Source organism: Prionailurus viverrinus, chromosome D3 (genome assembly GCF_022837055.1).
Source record: "Prionailurus viverrinus isolate Anna chromosome D3, UM_Priviv_1.0, whole genome shotgun sequence".
Classification (NCBI taxonomy): Eukaryota; Metazoa; Chordata; class Mammalia; order Carnivora; family Felidae; genus Prionailurus; species Prionailurus viverrinus.
Genome location: NC_062572.1, coordinates 62,634,590 through 62,653,565, shown reverse-complemented (window position 1 = coordinate 62,653,565; position 18,976 = coordinate 62,634,590). Strand labels below are relative to the sequence as shown.

General features: G+C 34.3%; 1 long non-coding RNA gene across 1 annotated transcript; it reads right to left on the bottom strand.

The window, feature by feature from the left end:
- Positions 1 to 12,020: 12,020 nt before the first annotated feature.
- LOC125149698 (uncharacterized) lies at positions 12,021 to 17,959 on the bottom strand. The gene is made up of 3 exons (XR_007146018.1): positions 17,839 to 17,959; positions 15,424 to 15,566; positions 12,021 to 12,268 (listed from the first exon to the last, which is right to left on the bottom strand). It is a non-coding gene; the product is annotated as an uncharacterized LOC125149698 (long non-coding RNA).
- Between the last annotated feature and the right edge of the window lie 1,017 nt (positions 17,960 to 18,976).

Genomic DNA, 18,976 nt, shown 5'->3' with positions numbered 1-18,976 from the left:
GATTTCAGGTGTGACCTGAATTTGCAAGTTAACTTTGGAGCTATAAATTAACTGTAGCAGTTCCATAAATGATATACAGGAATAACCAGTCTCACAGGAATAAATGGATCTATTCTGTGCTTGCTTATTAGGGAAAAAAAACCACAAAAATGTTGTGAGGATAAATTTTCGAGAAGCCCCAGGTAGACTTCCCTTATGATCCATTGACCAAGATTAGAGCACATTCCCATTACCAAACCTGGAGGGGATAAAGGAGCTATTTATAATTTGCATAGACTTATTCACTGGGGGAAGATTTGATGTTGAGAAATTAGTCACAAGGAAGAGAGAGGGATCAGGTAGGAAGTGTAGAAATCTAAGGCCTTATCTCCCTCCAGAGGAGGATGAACAAAGTGATATATTTATTTGTATTTAGTTTAGATATAACCAGATAAATAGTTAACCTCCAAAAGCTGGTGAGTAACTTTAAGAACAGGAATAACATACAAAAACTTACCAAAAGCAGAGAGTATTACAATAAAAATAAAATAATCTATTGGGGAAGAATTTATAATCACAAACCTTTATGTAAAGAATATAGTTTCAAAGTCCAGAAAGAAAATGATAGGGTTAGTATAGATGTATCACCTGAAAATCCATGCCCATTTATATTTTTCTCAAGCAAATGCAATAATTATGCTACTAAATGCCTTTAACCCTCTCTGTTGTGTCCCTTCTGGTCTGAAGCTTGGTACAAGAGCCAGGGGAACCAAATATCTGTAAATGTCTGGCTTAACAGAAGTGGCTAGTTTTCCTAGTGCAAACACTTCCTAAATAGAAATGTCCACAGCATACAAAGTCAGAGGTCTATCAAGAATTTTTTTTCCTTCACTTTGTCAGGGCAAATTCTAGGTACAACAGCCATAAAAGTTCCATGCCCAGTAGAGATAAATAATCAAGAGCCATTTTGTGGTTATATATTTTGTATCACAACATCTCTCTCTTTGGAGAAAGGAACTAACATGAATGGTTTTCAGGGAACTGACCAAAGTTTCTGGTGTATCTATACTACTACATGCTAAATTGTTTACTGGGCTTCAGTGTTGTCAATCACTAGGGCAAGTTGTTTGGGAACTAAAATGGCTTATTAGATAAGACCCTTAAATTAAGTGAGAGGGCTGGGGTTTCCAGGAAAATCGAATCAGGATAAAGACTTTTAGGATTTGTATTTAGATATAAGAGAACTGACAGGTAGATTAGCATGTGAGATCAGGAGTAAAATATGGAGGGAAAGCCTAGTATGTGAAAAGAACATGAATATTGCTGTCAAACCCACCTAAATGGAATTCTGACTCTGCCATTTACCAGCTATTTGACTTTCAGCAAGTTGTAATTTAACTGTTTTGAAAACATTTCTTCATCTGTAAAATCAGGGTTTTTGAGAAGAGTAGAAAATTATTTTTAAACATCTTTTAGATATTAGATATTTAGATATCTTGTTGAGTACAGTTATTAATAAACATATGTCACTTAATATATTCCTTTCATATTTCTAATGTAATCCACTTTTTCAGAATTATAAGCCCATAAAACAATAAGAAAACTTTAAACTGGAATAATTGTGTCTAATTCTGCTTTCCTACCTTCCCAATGTTTAATTAGGTTCTCTGACTTTGTTTTGCCATATATAAAGTATATACTTGGAATAGGTAATTCAGACTACCTCTTTGAATTCTAAATTTATGAGGACTAGTTTTAGGCATAGGTGAAATAGAAGCTCACTTGAATGAGACCAGTGATGATCAAAGTGCCAGAAATTCTTCCATAAAGAAGTCATCTTTGCATGAACAGCCCTATTTTGACTTCTTTTAATATACAGACATAAGTAGAAAATTGTGCACTTTAGTCTTTCATCCTAAATTGTGAGTCTGTCATCTTCTCTCCTAGTAGCCTCAAGTGCATAAGAAATATCACAGGACTAGAAGGAATTAAGGGGACACAGAAGAAGCAGATGATGTCAAGGGCCGTCTGCTGCATTAATATTTTGCTGAGGGCCAGCTTGAATGATAAGATATAACCCAATCAGGTCTCAAGGGAAGCAGCTTTGCAAATGGAGGTTGAAAAACAACTTGGTGTTACAGCAGCAGAAACCCACATACTAATTTCTGGATCTCGGATTTCTGTATGCACAACAGTTAAATGCATTTCCAACCTTGTTACCAAGACTTTTGCAGAAACAAATAATTGATGTGTCTGACATGTTACAGCATGGGAGCAGGAAGTCTAATTAAATAAATGTGTTCAATAGCAGGTATATCTATTAGTCAGTGATACAAGTGTCAGCAGGTTGATGAATGTATAAATTTTTCATAAAGCATTTGAATGTCTCCCTGACAGTCATTTGTCCCTAGATATACATAGTTATCCATGCTTGGATATGAGATTAAGGCATATCAGAAAAAGTCTTTTGTTTTTATTGTGAAATGTAACACATACTGAAAGGGTATAAAACATAAAGTTATAGCTTAATAGATTATTATGAAGCAAACATAAGTAGGTCAAGAAATGCAAAGTTTCCATCACTCCAGAAGCCCCCACGTGACTTTCCGAGAGCAAATATTTCTGAGTTGTTCTCCCTTTTCTTAAAGTAAAGCTAAAGATGATTTTGATCTTCCTGGTATTGTTTCCTTGTTTTCTTTTAGAGTTCTCTATTGTTGGTATCCACCTGTAAACTCTCTAGGTTACTTTTTCCTGGTTTATTAGAGATATCTGCATTGATTTATGTCACTATAGCTTGTTCACTTTTGCTTTATGGTATTCCATTGTTTGACTATACCACAATCTGTGCATTCAGTCTTCTAATCTGGACATGGAGTTGTTTGGGCTATTTCAAACTCTTAGGAATATTTTGTATATGGCTGCTGGTATGCATGTACACATATTTTAGGGGAAATATACATAAGAATGTTATGTTCTATTTACTATTTATCATGTGTTATGTGTGTATGTTTAACAGAGTATTGCTAAGAGTTTCCCAGTGTTTGTAAAACTTAAATGCCCAGAAATAGAATATAAGACATACTAAAGGTTAATGATTGCCAACACTTCATATCTCAATCTGTTTCATTTTAGTCTTTCTGTTGGGTACTGATTTCATTTTTGTGATTACTAGTGAGGCTTAGCACCTTTTCATGTGCTTTTTGGTTCTTTGGAGATCTTCTTGTTGTGAAGGATTGTTACCTACACATTTTTAAGACAGGATTGGATATCTTTTCCTTCTTGAATTATAGAAGTTTCTCTGTGTCCCTCTCATTTATCTCTATCATATGTTTTTTTATATATATAATTTCAATATCATGTGATCCGTTTGTTGGTTTTATGTGTAGCAGAATCTTCTACTCTTCAGCCTGCTTTTTATTTTCTCACTAGTGTTCCTTTGATGAAAAATGTCCTTAATTATTTTTAGTGGGTTTTTTTTTTTACATTTATTTATTTTTGAGACAGAGAGGGACAGAGCATGAACGGGGGAGGGTCAGTGAGAGAGGGAGACACAGAATCTGAAACAGGCTCCAGGCTCTGAGCTGTCAGCACAGAGCCCGATGCGGGGCTCGAACTCACGGACGTGAGATCATGACCTGAGCCGAAGTCGGTCGCCCAACCGACTGAGCCACCCAGGCGCCCCAATTTTTAGTGTTTTTATAACTTGTTTAGGATTTTTTTTCTGTATTACCTTCTGGAAGCATTTTTTTATTTTATTTTTAAATTTTGAGTGTTTACATTGAATTCTACAATTCACTTGGAATTAATTTTTGTTTCATTGTAAGGCAGAGATTAAATTTCATTGTGTACCAAATAGAAAATCAATTGTCCGAACATCATTAACAACAATTGCCTATATTTCTTTTTTTTACTCCCTAGAGTTTCACTTTGTCACTAATCAAGTGTCCTAGTAAATATGGGTTTCTTTCTGGCCCATTGCTATATTAGAATATCCTTACATTAATCATATTCTTCTAGTTACCTACCTATACAATCTGACTTGATTTCAGGGGAGTAAGTCCTACTTTATATCTCATCTTCAAGAGTTTCTTGGCTATTCTTGGTTCTTGCATTTCCATACAACTATTAATAACAGATTTCATGCTGCATAAAATATATTTAGGGATTTTGTGTGAGATGCCAGTTAATCTAAAGATCAGTTTGAGAGAATTAACATCTTTACAATATTGTATCTGTTAACTCATCTACATGACATATCTTTCAGTGTATTTGATCTCTTTATTTATATCAATAATTTCTACTTTTCTGCTTAGATTTCATATATAAATATACATGAATATTAATACGATTATATGTGTATTCCTATATACTATGTTGTAAATCTTATATTTTGAGAAAAGATGTTTGGTTGTTACTGAATAGAAAATCATTGGGTTTTTTATATTAACTATATTAAACAACTTTGTTGAAATTTTTACAATTAGTTCTAATAATTTGTAGATTCTTTTGGAGTTTTTGTCCACAACCATGTTATTCATAAAAATGATAATTTCAGTTATATTTTTCCAGTATTCTTTTTATTGCTTTATCTTGGATTACTCATCTAGGTAGGAACCTCAGCATAATTTGGAATGAAGGTAGCGATAATATGTATTCCTGTACCATTTCTAATATCAGGAGAAAAGGTTTTAATATATCACCAGCTAGCATGAAATTTGTTTTTTAATTTGACACCTCACAGCAGATAAAGGAATTAGGATAAGACATTTTATAGGTAGATATTGAATTTTATTAAATACATTTCTGTAACTATTATTATGATAATACTTTCTCCTTTAACCTGTTAAATGTGAATTTTGATTAAATTTTAAATATCAAACCATCCTTGCATTCATAAAATAAACATAACTTGTTTATTACTTAATTTTCTTCTTTATGTTTATAGTAAGTCTGTTAATACTTTGTTTAGGATTTTTACCTCTATGTTTATGTGGGAAATTGGCCTATAGTTTCCTTCATTCTTATGAGGCTTAGGATTTGTGCTTTGATAGGCTCATAAAATAAGCCATAGAGTTTTCATTTTGTTTTTCTTTTTTTCTTATAGATTCTGTGAAAGCCAGGTATTATTTATTTCTCAAATATTTAGTGGAATTTGCTGATGGGTCTCTTCAGTTTTGTAGTTTTAATTATGAAAATTTTTCTATTTATTAATTCAATTTAATTAACAGTTACCAACTTTCTATTTCTTCTTGGATCAGGTTTATAAGTTACACTTTTCTAAAAACATGTCCATTTACCTATGTTTTCTAATTATTGTACTTATGTGTCAGATACATAATCATGACTGGTGCTGTTTATTTATATTCTTGGATCAGATCAGATATTTGAGAAGGTTACTAATTTTATCAGTGTTTTCAAGTAATTGTTGGCATTGTAGATAATGGATACACAGATAGAAAAAAATACTATCCTTACTTTTATTATTTTCTCCATTCTGTCTTGTTGGGTTTATTTTGATTTTCTTTTTCAAACTTTGTAGATGCTTGACTTGTAATATTTTAGTTTCTTTTCCATGTAAACAGTTAAGGTTATAGATGTTCACATAAGCACCACTTTTGTGGCTTCCCACATTTTTTTATGTACCATTTTATGTTGTCATTAGTTTAAGATATTTCCTAAATTGACTTGTAATTTCTTTATTGTCTCATGAATTATTTAAAAGAATATTCCTTAATTTTAAACATATATTTTTTCAGTATAATCTTTTGGTTTTTCTTTATAGCTTGTATGCCTCATAGCAAGTTGATCACACATAATTTATTAAGAATCATTGTTTGGTCGTATATAATAATTTTTGTAAACTTCATGACTGCTAGAAAAAGATGGAAATGTATTTGTTGGGATCTCTTTTCTATATATGTGACCAATCATATTTATCTAATCTTCTACATTTTTACTTAATGGTGTTTGGACTTTTAGATGTATATGACTCTGAAATGTGTGCTTAAATCTCTCACTGTGATTGTGGACTTGATTATTTCTGTAATAGTTTTATCAATTTTATTTGAATTTTTTGAGGCCATAACATCTGACACAAACAAATTTAGACTCTATCTTCCTGTTGAAGTGATGCTTCCATTTCATTTTTTTCTCTTAAAGCTTATTTTCTCTGATATTAATATAATTTTGCCAGATTTCTTTTACGTGGTGTTTGCATTGTATATTTTTCCCTACACTTTTGATATTGTTATATTTTAAATGTGTGCCCTATAAATATATAGGGTTTTTTTCTGACAGTATTTGTCTTTTAACTGGATTAGTTGATTCATTTACATTTAATATTATTGATGATAAATCCTGGTTTAAATCTATCATCCTGTTAGAGACAACTAAAAAAATTTTTTTTCTGAAAATTCAAAATTACCAAAGACCTAACAGATAGTAAGAATTTTTCACACCAAGATCTCATGGAATACTGAAATTGAGAAGACTAATCTTGGCATTTAAAAATGTTTTGCCTTAAGGATATTTCCCCACTCTACAGTCTTTCTCTTTAAGGGTCACAAATAACTGAGAAATTTCATGACAAATAGTGTTTATATTTGAGCCTCAAGAGAATTGCCCAAATAGTGGTTTAAATCTGATTTTCCTAGATTTACAAACTTCATTAAGTTAATCCCTGTGTAGAGGCCCAAATGCAGAACAGTTTTAGGATATTATAGAGAAATTGGGTATAAACTACTGGGCAGGGAAGAAACCACTGCTCTTGACACAATTATAACTCGAAGAGACAGTGATTGATTTGGGAAGAATAAAAAAGTCTTATTTAAAAAAATGTGTATTATATAGGATCATTATTAACTTTGATTTTCCATATTCTGAAGTCTGATCTGTGAAATGACCAAGGTTTTTAAGAACACAAAGTTTTATAAATATAAGTATGGCATGTCTTCTATACTTTGGAAAATTTCATACAGCAAAACTTAATTTATAGCATTGTATTTTCCCATACCATTTTTTTTCTACAAAAGTTGTTGAAAAAATTGTCAGAGGATGACAAGGAAAGTTGCAAAGGAAACGGGTGTCCTGGGAAATGGTAAAACAAGAGAAAGACAAGGGGAAGAGGAGAAAAAGTAAATGAAGGTTATAAAAGATAAGCAAAATTAAAGGAATAATATTCTTTATCCTTTACCCTCAAAATCTATTCATATGTTTTCAAATTTGAAGGGGAAACGTTAAAATTTTCTGTAACAAAAGCTTGATTATTAGGACACTTTGTGGTGCCTTCTCTGAGTGTCCCCTGTCTCCCAGTTGTGCTGCCCACCCCAAGGTTCCTGCCATGTGGATGGGCTTGGAATTTAACAAAATCTGCATTAGATGGAGATTTTACTAAACACACACTAGAATATAAGAACCAGAGGGACTAGTCAAGCATAAACTCAAAGCAAAAGATTAGTTTTAATACTAGAAAGACCAAGTCCAAACACAATTTTTCCTGAGTCAAGATTGAGGCTATAGAAGTAGTTTATTTCATATATGTATGGGATCAGACAGGAATAGTTTCAGATGGAGGAAGGTGACTTATAAGGTGATTGTTGCAAATATCACTGCGTTTTTGCTGCCTGTATTATTGGTGGCAAAAGTAAAAACCAAAGGGCATTTAAGGCTTCTGTTGTTAAAGACATTTAATATGATTGCTTCCTCTAAAGCATTTGTTTTTTTTCTAACATGCTATTTTAGCACTAGTCTAATTGCTAAAATTAGAAACTTGGCCTTCTAAATGTCAAATTATGTGAAAACATATGGAATAAAACAAGTCTGGAAGGGATGAGAGAATGGAAAAGACGATGCAACAACTTCATTCTCATCTTTAAAAGTTTTTGTTTTATCCTCTCTCTCAAATGCCTGCACGTATACCTCTACCTCTACACCTTGCCCTTAACTCTTCTGTGCTCACAGAAATCTCTTTTATAAAGGATAACTTAAGATCTATAAAGTCATATATGCCATTTTCAAGCTGAAACAGTCTTTTTTAAATAAAATCTTTCACTTTTATTCAAATGAAATCTGTCATATACCATCTTGCATATGTCATCTCTCAACATCAGGTTTCCTCTATGAGTATTACTAACTTTAATATAATTGTTAATTTTAATGTTATTTGTGCCAATAGGTTTTTAGTACATGCTAATTGATTGGCCAGCATGATAGTTCTAGCTTTGATGATTCTCTTAATGTTGATAATGACAAAAGCTGAAATGATGACTACCTATATGGAGGAAATTAAAAAAAATTATGTTTATTTATTTTTAAGAGAGAGACAGAGCATGAGTTGGGGAGAGGCAGAGAGAGAGGGAGACACAGAATCTGAAGCAGGCTCCAGGCTCAGAGCTGTCAACACAGAGACCGATGTGGGGCTTGAACCCATGAACCGTGAGACCATGACCTGAGCCAAAGTGGGACACTTAACTGACTGAGCCACCCAGGTGCCCCATGGAGGAAATTTTTGAATCTACAAATCTGAAAGGTGGCATTGCAGTTATAATTAAAGGTCAACTCAAGATAAAACCAACTGAAAGTTTACCCTCCACTTGCTCCTTTGTGTTCATAATTGCTAACAGTGGAAGGTCTGTGATATCTAGGAGAGGTAGAGATAAGGATTATATGAAGCCTGTTACAATAAAGTTAGGTTATTTTTTCCTTTGGGTACTACAAAACGTTGTTCTTTTATAGAATTGAAGCTCTCTGGCTTTTCTGTAAGTGTCCTGGGAAGTCTCTATTCCCCAAACAGAATCAGTAGTTTCCATATCAATGTGAAAAAAAAATTTTTTTTACACTCTTGTAATTTTCTTCTCCACCATTCCCACATGCACCAACACTGTCTCCACTGCTTCCCTTAGGAGATTGTATTCTTTTAAAGAATTGCTTGGCCCATGAATGCATATTATCTCTTATCTTGAAATATGCCAATAAAAAAGCAAATTATATTTGTTCTCTAAGATGTTTGCTACAAACCATGACTGATTAGTGTTATATGTGACATCCACAAGAACAGTAATCAAGGTTATGTTAGCATTGATTTTTACAGAGGTGAAGTCTCTTTGATGTATTACTCCATCAACACCTGCAATGACAAAATTTGCACATGAAATTAATCCCAATTAATTATACTGTTTGTAGATAGCACTGGCTCTTTTATGTTACAAAATAAATATTAATTTAGTGACTTTTTTTCACCTTGTGAGGCTTATTTAGTTAAGGGAGGGAGCCGCTATTGATCAGTATCCTGAAATATAAAATAAAGGTTAGACAATTGAAATGGTCTGGAAAACTAATCTAGCCAATTGGGAGCAACTCAAGTCTTAAGGCACTGAAGCACTATTTTATTTTCATCTTTACTACTTTAGCTTTGAATTCAGGTTTCTAAAGTAAAAATACTCAATACTATATGACCTATATTGAATATTGACTTTTACCCACACATGAATTTATTATACTTCTTCACATACCTACTGGCTTGGCCACTGTGTTTAATGGCCTTGGTCAAATTCTTCTATAATGGGAAAAAAGAAAATTTCTTGAACCACGTAATGGCAAGCAGAACTGAGTAGTAGCATTTGTTGAGGGCCTTTTCTGTGGTTTCTTCAGTCTTTTTAAAAAACTTCTGTAAAAACTGGGCTCGTGAAGTCAGATAGCTCCTTTATGTTCTCAGAATGATGGAAGAGCATTTCAAAATCATATTTCTAAGAAAACTGAAGTTTATTCTTTAATTCTTAATAGTTATTTTAAATGTATGTAGACATTAAAACAAAACATCCTTACATTGCACACATCTCTGATCATACTATTGATGGGGGCGAGGGGAGCTCTTTCTTGTATGTGTCATAATTATATGTGTAAACATTTTATTGTGCTTTAGAACAGGAGTGTTTCTGAAATCATTTTCTTGCTAAATGGCCTCAGCAGTCTTCATCTTTCCCACACTTTTATTGGCCTCTCAGGGTTTAAAGCTCCTATTTATAGATTCTAATATATTGACTAATTTCACATTCAACTAATTCACAGAGATAGGATCTTCCATACTTTACAATGACTTATTTATTTATCTGTCTATCTATTTAATTTTTTTAAGAGAGGAGAGGGATGGGGAAAGGGGCTAAGGGAAACAGAGAGAGAGAGAGAGAGAGAGAGAGAGAGAGAGAGCATCCTAAGCAGGCTGCACATCCAGCACAGAGCTCAAGACCTGATGCAGGGCTCAATCCTACCATCCTGGGATCATGACCTGAGCTGAAATCAAGGGTAGGATGCTCCACTGACTGAGCCATCCAGGCGCCCCATTATCAGTTTCTATAGTTACATTTTTGTGCATTCAGAGATAAACTGTAACTTCTGGATATATGATCAAATTCTAGATGACTGAGTTGAATGGAAGACTGGCCCATCAACACCCTTTCTCCGAGTTAACTTTAATTTACCATTTTTTGTTCTAATAACCATAGCCCCCTAACTTATGTAATTGAAACTTTTAGATAGATATGATTTGACCTATAACACTGACATTGAGACTGTTATTAGTTCAGTTCTATAAACTATACTAAATTTTTATTTTATTAGTTCATCATTTCTTCTCTCAACAGGCAATAATTTCTATTGTTTCATCTAAGATAATTATTAATACTCTATTGTTAAAAGGCTCTCAAAGAAAATACATCTTCACATTTGGGCAATTATTAAATAGCTGGCTATGATGTGTTATCTATTTAGTGATGTAATATTTTGAAGGAATAATGTGGCACAGTACATAGAAATTAGGCTCTGAAATCAGATACTGTATTTATCCAGCTCTTACATTTATTAGCTACATGGTCTTTAGTTATATATACTAACTGCATTTATATATCTTTTATACTTTTAAAATATTCCTTGATGCAGAACTCAATAAATAATTTCTGTCATTATACTTATTGCCAGAACTCAAGATGTTAAGGAGTTGTCACTAAAGGTTAGATGACATATTTAATTATCCCAGATCCTCATAATGACGCTATGAGGTAAACCCATCATAAGACTTTTATTGTAAAATGGGTCCCTTGTTTGGAGTCAATTTCATGCAGGGTTTACCCTTAGTAAATAAGTTCTTAAAGACCTCAAAAGCATAGACACTACCTACAAGGAAAGCAAATCCACAACCTGAGGAGAGAAAAATTATAGTAGGAACACACTTCTGTCCCCCAGCAGGTCAGAGGAGTCTGATGTAATCACTTGTCAGGTGGGTTGCTGGTCTTCTCAAGAGAAAGGACTATGGCCAGGACTTAGGATGTCTCTCCTGCTGATAGGAGAACATTCAGCAGCAATGGTATTCGGATCAGCTTGCTGTGACGGAGCCCAAATGTGGTATAATTAGAGTCTCCATCTTTGAAAACATTCGTAGTCCATCTGATAGTATAGTGAGCTAACACTGCAGTGGCTGAAAACAGGGCTAACCAATAGCCAGGAGACGAGCCATCATTTTCACCTGATGTTTAGAAGTCTCCACCACAGTGGGTGCTTCCTGATGGGCAATGAAGTGAAGGGAAAGGATTGACCTATCATGTGCTCAGTCCCATAATTTTATCCATATACCTCTTCCCAAGCCCTCATTTTCTCTGATCTTCCAGTCTTACATCTTCCAGGCCCTTACTGATGTGCTAAACCATATGCCACTGCCCACGAGTTTCTCTATATCCTTCCTTCAGTTCTATCTCCCTCCACATAGAATGCCCAACCAATTTTAATGTTTGAATTTCTGCCCATTAGAAAGATTTCCCTCACCATTCCTTTAGGACTACTGTCATGTGTGACTATGTTGCCATTTGCATTAACATACCAAACTGATACAGTTATTATCTAGGCCTGGGATTTTTTTCTTCTCCATCAGCTGGTTTGGGGAAAACTCACAAGAGGTTGTAAGTTTGAGTTGATGCAGAGATGACAGTTGCAACAGAGAGTGTGGACTGTTTGTGCCCTCTGGACACATTTTCATCATATATTTGCTGCAAGGCCTGCTCAACCTCATGGCATTGTGGGTACAGCAGTACCTGGCTCATGAAAGAGAGCTCCTGGCATAAGGCTTTGATGCCAATCATCAGACACCTGTCTTCAATAAGAGTCATTCATACACCTGGAGCTGCTTTTCACTGTCTCATGGAGTTCTCTGCCGTGGAAGATAGGAACACTGCGGCTTCAGCCAGTATTAGAGGTGGATATGCTGCAGGGCTCCAAAAGCATCAGACTCAAGGAACTTCCGTTCCTGTTTGGGCAATGATATAAGGATATATGTATTTTTATAAAACAATTAGCTATAATCAGTTAAAATATTTACGAAGACACTACTATCCCAAACACTCTCCTAGGTGCTTTGAAACACAGAAAGGCATAATCCATAAACTTAAGCAGTTTGGATAAAAGCAAAGCTGAAATCAAAACAGAGCTAAAAGACTCAAGAAAAGCCATATTAGGCAGGAGAAATCTGTGTGACACCAGCATTGAGACAAGAGAGGGGCTGTTGGTTAATTTTGCAGTCTGCCTAAAAATTTAAAAACTAGAATTTAGGGGCGCCTGGGTGGTTCAGTTGGTTGAGCGGCCAACTTCGGCTCAGGTCATGATCTCGCGGTCTGTGAGTTCGAACCGCACGTCGGGCTCTGTGCTGACAGCTCAGAGCCTGGAGCCTGTTGCAGATTATGTGTCTCCCTCTCTCTCTGACCCTCCCCCGTTCATGCTCTGTCTCTCTCTGTCTCAAATATAAATAAACGTTAAAAAAAAAACTATAATTTAGGTTTCAGGCTTATTCGTGGGCAGTAAGGGAACTCTCCTTTAACAGATTAGGTCAAAGCTGAAGTTACTGACTATATAGCACAGTCAAGAGTCCATGGTACTGATGGGTCAGAAACTCCAAGTCACTTGGAGGAGTGGGCAGCATTTGAACTGAAAACAAGGCTGTGTTTCTAGTACTAACTCTGGTGCTTCCAGCAAGATGCAGGGCAGCAGGCAGATGGTTTCACATTTCTAGAGCTATTCTTCACCTGATTTAGAAGGTCACTGAGCTCCCTTCCCAATCCTAAAGTCTTTCCAGAGTTGGGAAATTAGGGTAATTGATGCAAAATAGTACTGACTTTTCTTATTTTTGTGGTCATTTATTACTTTTATATAATATTCAAAAATTTCTGGGGCCATAATAATCATTTAGTTGAGATAAAGTAAATTTTTAAACATTTATTAAAATATGTATTTGTAAATATTCTTTAGCATTTGTCACTGGTTCTTTGTTATGCATTTTTAGGTATAGCAATTTGTGAATATATGAAATGCAGGCAAATATTGAACAGATGATTTTGGACAAGACATTTGATTAGAAATTATGAAGACCAAAAAAGCGATCATTAGATACTGTTTGTACTGCCAGCATTTACAATCTAAATGAGTACTTGAGCGGTGCATAATGTGTTCACATGTGCACACCTGCATGCATACACACACTCAGCTCAATAAAAGTTGAGGTTGAAATAACACTAAAATATAAAAGAAGCAACCAGTAAAATACTTAACATTGTCCCATGGAGTAGAATAGTAGCAATAGGGGTTAAATCAGTGAGGAATGTGGTATGTGTGAACAGTGGGGGTGCTGAGTGATAGAGCTTGACATTGGGCTTAAAAACATCAGCAATTGTACTAGTAGGTATTTATCCAAAGGACACAAAGATGCTGATTTGAAGGGGCACATGTACCCCAATGTTTACAGCAGTGCTGTGAACAATAGCTGAATTATAGAAAGAGCCCAAATGTCCATGGACTGAAGAATGGATAAAGAAGAGGTGGCAGATATAGATATAGATAGATAAAAATAGAGATAGAGATAGATACAGTAATGGAATACTTCTCAGCTATCAAAAAGAATGAAATCTTGCCATTTGCAACAACATGGATGAAACTGGAGGGTATTATGCTAAGCAAAATAAGTCAGTCAGAGAAAGACAAATATCATATGTTTTAACTCATATGTGGAATCTAAGAAACAAAACAGATGAACATGGGGAAGGGAAGGAAAAACAAGATAAAAACAGAGAAGGAGGCAAACCATAAGAGACTCTTAAATACAGAGAACAAAGTGAGGGTTGCTGGAGGGGAGGTGGGTCAGGGGAATGTGCTAAATGGGTGATGGGAATTAAGGCACTTGTTGGGATGAGCACTGTGTGTTATATATAAGTGGTGAATAACTAGATTCTACTCTGGAAACCAATACTACACTATATGTTAACTAACTTGAATATAAATAAATACATAGGAAAAGAGAGTGAATAAATTACATATACACAAGAATAGTGTAAACAAATAGAAGAGATGTGAGTTTAGAGGACTGAAATATATTGATTTGTTGAAGGAAAAGGCTATTTGGGGACCACAATTATGAGTGAATGCTGGATTATGAAGGGAAGTGATTACCAGGATGAGAAGTTAAGATTATTAGTCAAAAAGAAAAAAGTATAGTAGTTTAATGCATTATAATTATGTGCATAGGACCTAGACTGAGTGTTTTCACTTTTTGCTTTTGATATTGTGTTATTTATTAAACATATATACATAAACTCTACTGATCCATAAATAAGGGCTATGAACCTGAAGAAAGAAAAAAATTGATAACAGATTTGTCTTTCTTCTTTTGTGTCTGATGTCAGTACAAATAACTTAATACTGCTTGAGAAATCTCATGGATATGCTGTTTGTCAGTGGACCTTAGCCACATTGCAAAGTTTAACCACAATTCCTAGGGACCTCATAAAATTCATAGGTCTGTAGTGCACATATTTAGTATGGATGCCTTTTACACACCCAAATATGCCAGTGCCTAATATAATGCTTCCCTGTTGATATATATTAGTATGTTCAAAGAATCCAGGCCTCTCTATTTGCATATGAATGTGCAATAATTCTATGAATGTGCGTGTGGGATTTAATTGTTTTTTAAACAATATACTCTTATCTTTCTGGAAGTAATTCAGGCCATCAAAGGGTTGTCAGTGATGAGCTCGCTAATTACTTTCCAATACTTAGCCTTGTATTTCCCTTTATTACTGGTGCTCTGTTCCCTCTAGTTTTATATTGCTATCAGAAAGTTCATTTAGAATCCAGTCAATCTTCCAGTGCCAATTCTGCACTTTAAATTTTTTATTCAACAAGGACACAATGGGAATATTTGTAGCTTCCAAGGAGATACTCATAAACTTTTTCCTGCATTGTCTTTGCAAAATTTCATGGAAAATATAATTTATAAAAGAACAGATTATAGCTACAGAGTATTTGGAACAAAAATTGTCATTCTGGACTAGAAGACAAATAAAAACAAAAGTTAAGTTAGTTTGTGAAATTTGTATTTTTCAATGACATGTATGCTGGTTCACTTTTACTTACCTCCTCTTTTGTTTTCTAGGCCTTTGAAGGTGGCCAGTAGATCAAAAATAATCTAATAGGATGATTATGAAGTTATGTCTAGTAGAATCTTTCAGCAGCAACTACAAAACTGATGTATTTCTGTTTGTTTTTTGGACTGTGCACTATTAGAAAGTATATAAAAGCATTATTAGCAAAGCAGATTATCTGAGAATAGCATTATCCCTTTCAGCAGACTGGAATAATAGTCTTTGGATGTGTTTACATCATGCCAATCATAGATATTTCTAAACATCTGGACTTTGGGAATCAAATCAATAAAACATCTGGATAACTGATTATCACTGTAATTGCTTTTATAATAGTGTAGATGCTACATATATTTAATTCTTCACCCAAATGAGATAAAGGTAGAATGTTTGGCAACAGACTCAGATCCAGTATTTGGGGTTTTATGGCTTGCTTCCATGATGAGGTTTTCAGATAAGGTCTTCCACATGTTTAGCTGTGCAACATATCCTGATACACATTTTTATAATTACTGATGTATAAATATAAAATCTCAGCGAAACTTTTCCAATAGTGAAAGACTTGGCAGGTAAAGTAGGAATAATTAGGGCAGCCAAAGACAGATTAAGACTGTGCTGACAGTTCATTTGAAAAATGATTATAGGCAAATGCCAGTAAACCTGTTGGATATTCACAGTTTTGATGAGGGTTCAGGGGTTTGTGTGATATTGAAAATGAAACACTCAAACCATGTGTGAGTCCAAGAGAGGAGAATGCCCAGTGAGAAGGAACATAATCACAATCTTATTTTGAGGCATGCATATTAAGTGGTTAAGGTAGAACAATCATCTGGGCTGGTGAGACATGAGACATTCAAAGCATATTAGGATTTAAGCCAGAGAGGCTTGGAAAATGTCAGAAATTCTTAAATCGTCTAATTTGAAGATAAAGTCACATGAACTATTTCACTATATTTGAAATTTAACAGATGCCATTCCCTCCTACGTGACTATTTCTACATAGCTGTTTAGAGGAGGAATTCCTTAAACTGAGATAATTACAAAGGTTTTCTAACTATATCAATGTAGTGTGGCTCTTCTCCTATGCAGTGTCCTTGTGTACTTAGAAGCCAGACAATTAAAGCAGAATGAGAAATTTCTTTCAGCAAATGAGCATTTTAACTACTTGGTTCAAATGAACTAAAAGGACCGCAATTATAATAATGTATACCATAACTGAGTGAACTGTATTACAAGATTTTGTATTCTAACTCAGATTGCAGGAAGATAAAAAGTCTTTTGATAGTGTAGTAGAACTATCTATAGTAAAGTTATGAGCTTCAATCATGTAAATAAAGGAATTATTTCAAAAGTAATTTTTTTTCAGGGCACCTGGGGCGCTCAACTAGTTGAGTGTCCAACTCTTAATTTTGGCTCAGGTCATGATCCCAGGATTGTGGGATTGAGTCCCCACTTTGGTCTTTATACTGTCATCAAAGCTTCTAAGATTCTCTCTCTCTCTCCCTCCCTCCCTCCCTCCCTCCCTCCCTCCTCTCTCCCTCTCACCTCTCTCCCCCTCTACTTCTCTTCCCTACTCATGTGCTCTCTATCTCTCAAATTAAAAAAAAAGTAAGTTTTTCCCCCAATTCTGTATAAGTTTGGGCTATTTAGTTAGGTGTTCCAGGGAATTATCCAGGTAACTTGCTAACCATGAGAACAATGTTCAACTAATCATTTTTCTCCATGATATGGAGAGAGCTTCCTCCTGAATTATGAGAGCATTGCCTGAGTGAGCCAAGCATAGCTATGCACCAACTGAGGTGGGATGGCAGAAGTGGTTTATAATTTGAAAGATGAGTTGGGAGGCAAATCTAAAGAAAATAAAGAAGAACCAGCTCGAAGTTTTCATTATCCAAATAAATTTTCCCTCTACATCCAGCCTATAGTGACCTTATAACTTCATGACAAGTATAGGTTTTGTCTTGCATGTAGTAGGTCTGTACTGCCTGATGAAAGATGCTGCATTGTTTAATGCATTTAGATAATTTTATTATGTATGCATTATAAACTGTGTAGTGACACAGATGTCTTTGGGTACAATTATTGAGCCAAATGAATTATTTTCTATAGTCTCTGCTTTAAAACCATGTTGTCCAGCAATCTAAGCCAACTGGAAGATAGGGACTATGTGTTTAAATGTTGGATTTCCATCTGTACATTGTTCAGAACACACATTAGGTGCATCATGAGCTACCATGATGATTGAAAAATTTCTGAAACCTGGTGTTGTGAGAGGTAATACTGAGCATTCATTAATATTTATTAAAACCATGTTCTTTCTGGTTATTACAGAATTCTTTTTTCATAAAATGTAGGCAAAAGGAATATCTTCTAAGAAAGAAATAAAACCTTGCCTTTGGAAACTTACATGGTATGTTAGAAAAAGCAGTAGAACACGTGGTAAGGCATATTAAGCAATTCACTGAACCTCAGTTTCCTTCTGTGTAAATTCAAGAAAATAATGTCTGTTCCATCTTCCCTAAAGTTTGTTGTGGGACTAAAAATTGAAAGGATAAAAAAGATTCATAAGTCAATTGTTAGTAGAAATATAAATACTATTGTATTCGTTAAAAAAAACCTATTTGATGTATTAGATCTATAGAAGAATGTAAAGTTAGAAGATTGAGTTATTTTCGGGCAAAATGCTCTGATCTGAAATAAATCAGTGTATGCCAAATTCACGTGCTATCCCATGAGGATAGCCCATCACAATGTGCTATGTCAAGTATAGCATTTGTACAAGGAGGTAGAAGAAAAAAGTTTTTTAAAGTTTCAATTATAAGCCCACACAAAAATAAAAATATCTTCTGTTTTCTCATTTACTTTTATTAGTTGGGTAGAAAGAGAAATGTGTGGATCTTTTGACAACTATAACAGTTTATGAACCATAAAGTTAGGTAATAGAAGTTGTTGATTAAAAAATACATGTTTTTTTGAAAAGTATTAAAAATAATAAGACACCCTGATGTTTTAAAGGTTTTGGTGAATAAGTCTCTTGTTTTGACATTTATATCATCACTGAAATGCCTTGATTAAACATTTAACCATCGTTTGAAGTTTGTTTGTCCTTAAATTTTATCTCACAATTTGATTCAAACTCTTGCTTCACTGATTTAATAAAAAATATTGTTAACTGTTTGCAATTATTAAATTGTAGGACTTTATTGTGGATTGTTAATGTATCAGATGGGCATAAAATAGCAGTTATGGGAGAAAGGTTATACTAGTAAGCTCCTTTTCTCACTCTTCCTGACTTGGGTCGTTTTGCTATGCTGACATCTACTAAAAGGAAAGGCCATTGATTACTTCAAAAAGCAAGTTCTTGGTTTAAGAAGGGTACTAGTTAGGGAGGGTCTTTACGTCATATATACTACTAATATATAACATGGGAGGGCAGAGGCACAATCATAACAATCCTAGTAAATGTGTATGAGTGCATTCCTCACAATAAAATGTATAAAGAGAAAAAAATCCTATAAATATATTTTAGATTCTGATTGTGAAAG